The sequence below is a fragment of the Mixophyes fleayi genome, unplaced genomic scaffold (genome assembly GCF_038048845.1).
Source record: "Mixophyes fleayi isolate aMixFle1 unplaced genomic scaffold, aMixFle1.hap1 Scaffold_113, whole genome shotgun sequence".
NCBI classification, from domain to species: domain Eukaryota; kingdom Metazoa; phylum Chordata; class Amphibia; order Anura; family Limnodynastidae; genus Mixophyes; species Mixophyes fleayi.
Genome location: NW_027445911.1, coordinates 162,501 through 170,000, shown reverse-complemented (window position 1 = coordinate 170,000; position 7,500 = coordinate 162,501). Strand labels below are relative to the sequence as shown.

At 43.4% G+C, this 7,500-nt stretch overlaps 6 non-coding genes and 20 pseudogenes across 6 annotated transcripts; all 26 read left to right on the top strand.

The window, feature by feature from the left end:
- The window catches only part of LOC142112570 (5S ribosomal RNA), a 118-nt pseudogene extending 56 nt beyond the window's left edge, over positions 1-62 (top strand).
- A 91-nt stretch (positions 63-153) lies between these two features.
- LOC142112601 (5S ribosomal RNA) lies at positions 154-271 on the top strand (annotated as a pseudogene).
- Positions 272-362: 91 nt separating this feature from the next.
- LOC142112784 (5S ribosomal RNA) lies at positions 363-481 on the top strand. Its single transcript, XR_012681284.1, has one exon. It is a non-coding gene; the product is annotated as a 5S ribosomal RNA (ribosomal RNA).
- A 77-nt stretch (positions 482-558) lies between these two features.
- On the top strand, positions 559-677 carry LOC142112521 (5S ribosomal RNA; annotated as a pseudogene).
- A 93-nt stretch (positions 678-770) lies between these two features.
- On the top strand, positions 771-888 carry LOC142112332 (5S ribosomal RNA; annotated as a pseudogene).
- Positions 889-981: 93 nt separating this feature from the next.
- Positions 982-1,099, top strand: LOC142112741 (5S ribosomal RNA; annotated as a pseudogene).
- A 94-nt stretch (positions 1,100-1,193) lies between these two features.
- Positions 1,194-1,311, top strand: LOC142112548 (5S ribosomal RNA; annotated as a pseudogene).
- Positions 1,312-1,402: 91 nt separating this feature from the next.
- Positions 1,403-1,519, top strand: LOC142112723 (5S ribosomal RNA; annotated as a pseudogene).
- Positions 1,520-1,762: 243 nt separating this feature from the next.
- LOC142112222 (5S ribosomal RNA) lies at positions 1,763-1,880 on the top strand (annotated as a pseudogene).
- Positions 1,881-1,975: 95 nt separating this feature from the next.
- LOC142112362 (5S ribosomal RNA) lies at positions 1,976-2,093 on the top strand (annotated as a pseudogene).
- A 94-nt stretch (positions 2,094-2,187) lies between these two features.
- Positions 2,188-2,306, top strand: LOC142112318 (5S ribosomal RNA). The gene has a single exon (XR_012681200.1). It is a non-coding gene; the product is annotated as a 5S ribosomal RNA (ribosomal RNA).
- Positions 2,307-2,369: 63 nt separating this feature from the next.
- Positions 2,370-2,488, top strand: LOC142112321 (5S ribosomal RNA; annotated as a pseudogene).
- Positions 2,489-2,794: 306 nt separating this feature from the next.
- LOC142112203 (5S ribosomal RNA) lies at positions 2,795-2,913 on the top strand (annotated as a pseudogene).
- Positions 2,914-3,004: 91 nt separating this feature from the next.
- LOC142112545 (5S ribosomal RNA) lies at positions 3,005-3,123 on the top strand (annotated as a pseudogene).
- A 91-nt stretch (positions 3,124-3,214) lies between these two features.
- Positions 3,215-3,332, top strand: LOC142112703 (5S ribosomal RNA; annotated as a pseudogene).
- Positions 3,333-3,411: 79 nt separating this feature from the next.
- LOC142112684 (5S ribosomal RNA) lies at positions 3,412-3,528 on the top strand (annotated as a pseudogene).
- A 482-nt stretch (positions 3,529-4,010) lies between these two features.
- On the top strand, positions 4,011-4,129 carry LOC142112563 (5S ribosomal RNA). Its single transcript, XR_012681244.1, has one exon. It is a non-coding gene; the product is annotated as a 5S ribosomal RNA (ribosomal RNA).
- Positions 4,130-4,231: 102 nt separating this feature from the next.
- Positions 4,232-4,350, top strand: LOC142112231 (5S ribosomal RNA; annotated as a pseudogene).
- A 1,124-nt stretch (positions 4,351-5,474) lies between these two features.
- Positions 5,475-5,593, top strand: LOC142112561 (5S ribosomal RNA; annotated as a pseudogene).
- A 79-nt stretch (positions 5,594-5,672) lies between these two features.
- LOC142112404 (5S ribosomal RNA) lies at positions 5,673-5,791 on the top strand. The gene has a single exon (XR_012681216.1). It is a non-coding gene; the product is annotated as a 5S ribosomal RNA (ribosomal RNA).
- Positions 5,792-5,883: 92 nt separating this feature from the next.
- LOC142112328 (5S ribosomal RNA) lies at positions 5,884-6,002 on the top strand (annotated as a pseudogene).
- A 92-nt stretch (positions 6,003-6,094) lies between these two features.
- On the top strand, positions 6,095-6,213 carry LOC142112212 (5S ribosomal RNA). The gene has a single exon (XR_012681187.1). It is a non-coding gene; the product is annotated as a 5S ribosomal RNA (ribosomal RNA).
- Positions 6,214-6,305: 92 nt separating this feature from the next.
- LOC142112649 (5S ribosomal RNA) lies at positions 6,306-6,423 on the top strand. The gene has a single exon (XR_012681260.1). It is a non-coding gene; the product is annotated as a 5S ribosomal RNA (ribosomal RNA).
- A 302-nt stretch (positions 6,424-6,725) lies between these two features.
- LOC142112199 (5S ribosomal RNA) lies at positions 6,726-6,843 on the top strand (annotated as a pseudogene).
- A 301-nt stretch (positions 6,844-7,144) lies between these two features.
- LOC142112193 (5S ribosomal RNA) lies at positions 7,145-7,262 on the top strand (annotated as a pseudogene).
- A 91-nt stretch (positions 7,263-7,353) lies between these two features.
- Positions 7,354-7,470, top strand: LOC142112585 (5S ribosomal RNA; annotated as a pseudogene).
- The last annotated feature ends 30 nt before the right edge of the window (positions 7,471-7,500 follow it).

The following is a 7,500-nucleotide window of genomic DNA, read 5'->3' as shown; positions in this document are numbered from 1 at the left end:
ATGGCTGGGCCTGGTTAGTACTTGAATGGGAGACAACCTGGGAATACCAGGTGCTGTTGGTTTTTTTTTTTCGTTTTCTTTTCTCTCTTGTTCCTGCTTCCTTCATTGCTGGTGTTGAGATGTATAAGAGATGTTGGTCAGTAGGCAAGCAATACCTGCAGTAAGCCACCCTGAACATGCCCAATCTTGTCTGATCTTGGAAGCTAAGCATGGCTGGGCCTGGTTAGTACTTGGATGGAAAACCACCTGGGAATACCAGGTGCTGTAGGTTTTTTTTTCTCGTTTTTTCTTCTCTCTTGTTCCTGCTTCCTTCAATGCTTGTGTTGAGATGTATAACAGATGTAGGTCAGTAGGCAAGCAATATCTACAGCCATACCACCCTGAACAAGCCAAAACTCATCTGATCTTGGAAGCTAAGCAGGGCTGGGCCTGGTTAGTTCTTGGATGGGAGACCACCTGGGAATACCAGGTGCTGTAGGTTTTTTTTCTCTCTTGTACCTGCTTCCTTCAATGCCGGTGTTGAGATGTATAAGAGATGTAGGTCAGTCAGCAAGCAATACCTACAGCCACACCACCCTGAACAAGTCCAATCTCATCTAATCTTGGAAGCTATGCAGGGCCAGGCCTGGTTAGTACTTGGATAGGTGACCACCTGGGAATACCAGGTGCTGTAGGTTGTTTTTTTTTTCGTTTTTTTTTCTCTCTTGTTCCTGCTTCCTTCATTGCTGGTGTTGAGATGTATAAGAGATGTATGTCAGTAGGCAGGTGATACCTACTGTCAACCACTCTGAACATGCCCAATCTCATCTGATCTTGGAAGCTAAGCAGGGCCAGGCCTGGTTAGTACTTGGATGGGAGACCACCTGGGAATACCAGGTGCTGTAGGTTTTTTTTTTTTCTGTTTTTTTTTCTCTCTTGTTCCTGCTTCCTTCAATGCTGGTGTGTAGATGTATAAGAGATGTTGGTCAGTAGGCAAGCAATACCTGCAGTAAACCACCCTGAACATACCCAATCTCATCTTATCTTGGAAGCTAAGCAGGGCCAGACCTGGTTAGTACTTGGATGGGAGACCCCCTGGGAATACCAGGTGCTGTTTGTTTGTTTTTTTTTTCGTTATTTTTTTTCTCTTGTTCCTGCTTCCTCCAATGCTGGTGTTGAGATGTATAAGAAATGTAGGTCAGTAGGAAAGCAATACCTACAGTCATCCACCCTGAACATGCTCAATCTCCTCTGATCTTAGAAGTTAAGCAGGGTCGGGCCTGGTTAGTACTTGGACGGCAGACCAACTGGGAATACCAGGTGCTGTAGGTTTATTTTTTTCATTTTTTTTTCTCTCTTGTTCCTGCTTCCTTCAATGTTGGTGTTGAGATGTATAACAGATGTAGGTGAGTAGACAAGCAATACCTACAGTCAACCACCCTGAACATGTCCAATCTCGTCTGATCTTGGAAGCAAGCAGGGTTAGGCCTGGTTAGTACTTGAATGGGAGACCACCTGGGGATACCAGGTGCTGTAGGTTTATTTTTTTTTTCGTTTTTTTTCTCTCTTGTTCCTGCTTCCTTCACCACCCTGAATAAGCCCAATATTGTCTGATCTTGGAAGCTAAGCAAGGCTGGGCTTGGTTAGTACTTGGATGGCAGACCACCTGGGAATACCAGGTGCTGTAGGTTTTGTTATTTTCGGTTTTTTTTCTCTCTTGTTCCTGCTTCCTTCAATGCTGGTGTGTAGATGTATAAGAGATGTTGGTCAGTAGGCAAGCAATACCTGCAGTAAACCACCCTGAACATACCCAATCTCATCTTATCTTGGAAGCTAAGCAGGTCCAGACCTGGTTAGTACTTGGATGGGAGACCCCCTGGGAATACCAGGTGCTGTTTGTTTGGTTTTTTTTTTCGTTATTTTTTTTCTCTTGTTCCTGCTTCCTCCAATGCTGGTGTTGAGATGTATAAGAAATGTAGGTCAGTAGGAAAGCAATACCTACAGTCATCCACCCTGAACATGCCCAATCATATCTGATCTTGGAAGCTAAGCAGGGTCAGGCCTGGTTAGTACTTGGATGGGAGACCAACTGGGAATACCAGGTGCTGTAGGTTTATTTTTTTTTTCATTTATTTTTCTCTCTTGTTCCTGCTTCCTTCAATGCTGGTGTTGAGATGTATAAGAGATGTAGGTCAGTAAGCAAGCAATACCTACAGCCACACCACCCTGAACAAGCCCAATCTCGTCTGATCTTGGAAGCTAAGCAGGGTTGGGCCTGGTAAGTACTTGGATGGGAGCCCACCTGGGAACTCCAGGTGCTGTAGGTTGTTTTTTTCGGGTTTTTTTCTCTCTTGTTCCTGCTTCCTTCAATGCTGGTGTTGAGATGTAATACCTACAGTCACACCACCCTGAACAAGCCCAATCTCATCTGATCTTGAAAGCTAAGCAGCGCCAGGCCTGGTTAGTACTTGGATGGGAGACCACCTGGGAATACCAGGTGCTGTAGGTTTTTTTTTTTTAGTTTTTTTATTCTCTCTTGTTCCTGCTTCCTTCAATGCTGGTGTTGAGATGTATAAGAGATGTAGGTCAGAAATCAAGCAATACCTACAGTCAACCCCCTTGAACATGCCCAATCTCTTCTGATCTTGGAAGCTAAGCAGGGTTGGGCCTATTTAGTAAGTGAATGAGAGACTACCTGGGGAAACCAGGTGCTGTAGGTTTGTTTTTTTTTTCGTTTTTTTATTCTCTCTTGTTCCTGCTTCCTTCAATGCTGGTGTTGAGATGTATAAGAGATGTAGGTCAATAGGCAAGTAATACCTACAGCCACACCACCCTGAACAAGATCAATCTCGTCTGATTTTGGAAGCTAAGCAGGGCTAGTCCTTGTAAGTACTTCAATGGGAGACCACCTAGGAATACCAGGTGCTGTAGGTTTTATTTTTTCGTTTTTTTCTCTCTCTTGTTCCTGCTTTCTTCAATGCTGGTGTTGAGATGTATAATAGATGTAGGTCAGTAGGCAAGCGATACCTACAGCCACACCACCCTGAACAAGCCCAATCTCGTCTAATCTTGGAAGCTAAGCAGCGCCATGCCTGGTTAGTACTTGGGTGGGAGACCACCTGGGAATACCAGGTGCTGTAGGTTGTTTTTTTTTTCGTTTTTTTCTCTCTTGTTCCTGCTTCCTTCAATGCTGGTGTTGAGATGTATAAGAGATGTTGGTCAGTAGGCAAGCAATACCTAAAGTAAACCACCCTGCACATGCCCAATCTCGTCTGATCTTGGAAGCTATGCAGAGTCGGGCCTGGTTAGTACTTGGATGGGAGACCACCTGGGAATACCAGGTGCTGTAAGTTTTTTTTTTCTCTCTTGTTCCTGCTACCTTCAATGCTGGTGTTGAGATGTATAAGAGATGTAGGTCAGTAAGGAAGCAATAGCTACAGTCAACCACCTTGAACATGCCCAAACTCATCTGATCTTGGAAGCTAAGCAGGGCTGGTCCTGGTTAGTACTTGAATGGAGACCACCTGAGAATACCAGGTGCTGTAGGTTTTTTTTTTTCATTTTTTTTTCTCTCTTGTTACTGCTTCCTTCAATGTTGGTGTTGAGATGTATAAGAGTTGTAGGTCAGTCAGTAAGCAATACCTACAGCCACACCGCCCTGAACAAGCATGATCTTGGAAGCTAAGCAGGCCCAGGCCTGGTTAGTACTTGGATGGGAGACCATCTGGGAATACCAGGTGCAGTAGGTTTGGTTTTTTTTCTCTCTTTTTTCTTCCTGCTTTCTTCAATGCCGGTGTTGAGATGTATAAGAGATGTTGGTCAGTAGGCAAGCAATACCTACAGTAAACCACCCTGAACATGCCCTATCTCGTCTGATCTTGGAAGCTTAGCAGAGCCGGCCTGGTTAGTACTTGGATGGGAGAGCACCTGGGAATACCAGGTGCTGTAGTTTTTTTTTTTCATTTTTTTTTCTCTCTTGTTTCTGCTTCCCTCTATGCTGGTGTTGAGATGTAGGTCAGTGGGCAAGCAATACCTACAGCTACACCACACTGAACAAGCCCAATCTCATCTGATCTTGGAAGCTAAGCAGGGCTGGGCTTGGTTAGTACTTGCATGGGAGACCACCTGGGAATACCAAGTGCTGTAGGTTTTCGGTTTTTTTCGTGTTTTATTCTCTCTTGTTCCTGCTTTCTTTAATGCTGGTGTTGAGATGTATAAGAGATGTATGTCAGTAGGACAGGAGGCAAGCAGTGCCTACAGCCATACCACCCTGGACAAGTCCAAACTCATCTGATCTTGGAAGCTAAGCTGAGCTGGGCCTGGTTAGTACTTGGATGGGAGACCACCTGGGAATACCAGGTGCTGTAGGTTTTTTTTTTCTCTCTTGTTCCTGCTTCCTTCAATGCTGGTGTTGCCCACAATTATCAACTTTCTAAGTCTTTCTGAGCAAGAGAAATCGCAAAACATTGTCATTTCTTCATTGCCGTCCAAAAACAACGCTTTTTTACACTCCTGTCTCCCTTTCTCTTGGAAACAATGACTTACATCAATCCTTTTACATAATTCTTGTTTCTCATGACATTTCTAACATTACCCACAATTATCAACTTTCTAAGTCTTTCTGAGCAAGAGAATTCGCAAAACATAGTCATTTCTTCATTGCCGTCCAAAAACAACGCTTTTTTACACTCCTGTCTCCCTTTCTCTTGTAAACAATGACTTACATCAATTCTTTTACATAATTCTTGTTTCTCATGACATTTCTAACATTGCCCACAATTATCAACTTTCTAAGTCTTTCTGAGCAAGAGAAATCGCAAAACATAGTCATTTCTTCATTGCCGTCCAAAAACAACGCTTTTTTACACTCCAGTCTCCCTTTCTCTTGGATACAATGACTTACATCAATCCTTTTACATAATTCTTGTTTCTCATGACATTTCTAACATTGCCCACAATTATCAACTTTCTAAGTCTTTCTGAGCAAGAGAAATCGCAAAACATAGTCATTTCTTCATTGCCGTCCAAAAACAACGCTTTTTTACACTCCTGTCTCCCTTTCTCTTGGAAACAATGACTTACATCAATCCTTTTACATAATTCTTGTTTCTCATGACATTTCTAACATTGCCCACAATTATCAACTTTCTAAGTCTTTCTGAGCAAGAGAAATCGCAAAACATAGTCATTTCTTCATTGCCGTCCAAAAACAACGCTTTTTTACACTCCTGTCTCCCTTTCTCTTGGAAACAATGACTTACATCAATCCTTTTACATAATTCTTGTTTCTCATGCCGTCCAAAAACAACGCTTTTTTACAATCCTGTCTCCCTTTCTCTTGGAAACAATGACTTACATCAATCCTTATGGGAGACCACCTGGGAATACCAGGTGCTGTAGGTTTTTTTTTTTTCGTTTTCTTTTCTCTCTTGTTCCTGCGTGCTTCAATGCTGGTTTTGAGATGTATAAGAGATGTAGGTCAGGAGGCAAGCAATACCTACAGCCACACCACCCTGAACAAGATCAATCTCGTCTGATCTTGGAAGCTAAGCAGGAAAGGGCATGGTCAGTACTTTGATGGGAGACCACCTTGGAATACCAGGTGCTGTAGGTTTTTTTTTTCTCTCTTGTTCCTGCTTTCTTTAATGCCGGTGTTGAGATATATAAGAGATGTAGGTCACTAGGCAAGTAATACCTACAGCCACACCACCCTGAACAAGCCCAATCTCGTCTGATCTTGGAAGCTAAGCAGGGCCAGGCCTGGTTAGTACTTGGATGGGAGACCACCTGGGAATACCAGGTGCTGTAGGTTTTTTTTTTTTCATTTTTTTAACTCTCCTTTTCCTGCTTCCTTCAATGTTGGTGTTGAGATGTATAAGAAATGTAGGTCAGCAGGTAAGCAATACCTACAGCCACACTGCCCTGAACAAGCCCAATCTCATCTGATCTTAGAAGCTAAACAGGCCCGGGCCTGGTTAGTACTTGGATGGGAGACCACCTGGGAATACCAGGTGCTGTAGGTTTTTTTTTTTCCGTTTTATTTTCTCTCTTGTTCCTGCTACCTTCAATGCTGGTGTTGAGATGTATAAGAGATGTGGGTCAATAAGCAAGCAATACCTACAGCCACACCACCCTGAACAAGCCCAATCTCGTCTGATCTTGGAAGCTAAGCAGGGTTGGGCCTGGTAAGTACTTGGATGGGAGACCACCTGGGAATACCAGGTGCTGTAAGTTTTTCTTTTTTCGTTTTTTTTTCTCTCTTGTTCCTGCTTCCTTCATTGCTGGTGTTGAGATGTATAAGAGATGTATGTCAGTAGGCAGGCAATACCTACTGTCAACCACCCTGAACATGCCCAATCTCGTCTGATCTTGGAAGCTAAGCAGGGCCGGGCCTGGTTAGTACTTGGATGGGAGACCACCTGGGAATACCAGGTGCTGTAGGTTTTTTTTTTTCGTTTTTTATTCTCTCTTGTTCTTGCTTCCTTCAATGCTGGTGTTGAGATGTATAAGAGATGTAGGTCAGTAGGCAAGCAATATCTACAGCACACCACCCTGAATAAGCCCAATATTGTCTGATCTTGGAAGCTAAGCAGAGCCGGCCCTGGTTAGTACTTGGATGGGAGACAACCTGGGGATACCAGGTGCAGTAGGTTTTTTTTTTTTTCGTTTTTTATTCTCTCTTGTTCCTGCTTCCTTCAATGCTGGTGTTGAGATCTATAAGAGATGTAGGTCAGTAGGCAAGCAATATCTACAGCACACCACCCTGAATAAGCCCAATATTGTCTGATCTTGGAAGCTAAGCAAGGCTGGGCTTGGTTAGTACTTGGGTGGCAGACCACCTGGGAATACCAGGTGCTGTAGGTTTTTTTTTTATTTTTTTTTCTCTCTTGTTCCTGCTTCCTTCAATGCTGGTGTGTAGATGTATAAGAGATGTTGGTCAGTAGGCAAGCAATACCTGCAGTAAACCACACCGAACATACCCAATTTCATCTTATCTTGGAAGCTAAGCAGGGCCAGACCTGGTTATTGCTTGGATGGGAGACCCCCTGGGAATACCAGGTGCTTTTTGTTTGTTTGTTTTTTCGTTATTTTTTTTCTCTTGTTCCTCATTCCTCCAATACTGGTGTTGAGATGTATAAGAAATGTACGTCAGTAGGAAAGCAATACCTACAGTCATCCACCCTGAACATGCCCAATCTCCTCTGATCTTGGAAGCTAAGCAGGGTCGGGCCTGGTTAGTACTTGGATGGGAGACCAACTGAGAATACCAGGTGCTGTAGGTTTATTTTTTTCCTTTTTTTTTCTCTCTTGTTCCTGCTTCCTTCAATGCTGGTGTTGAGATGTATAACAGATGTAGGTCAGTAGGCAAGCAATACCTACAGTCAACCACCCTGAACATGCCCAATCTCGTCTGATCTTGGAAGCAAGCAGGGTTAGGCCTGGTTAGTACTTGAATGGGAGACCACCTGGGGATACCAGGTGCTGTAGGTTTATTTATTTTTTTTCATTTTTTATTCTCTC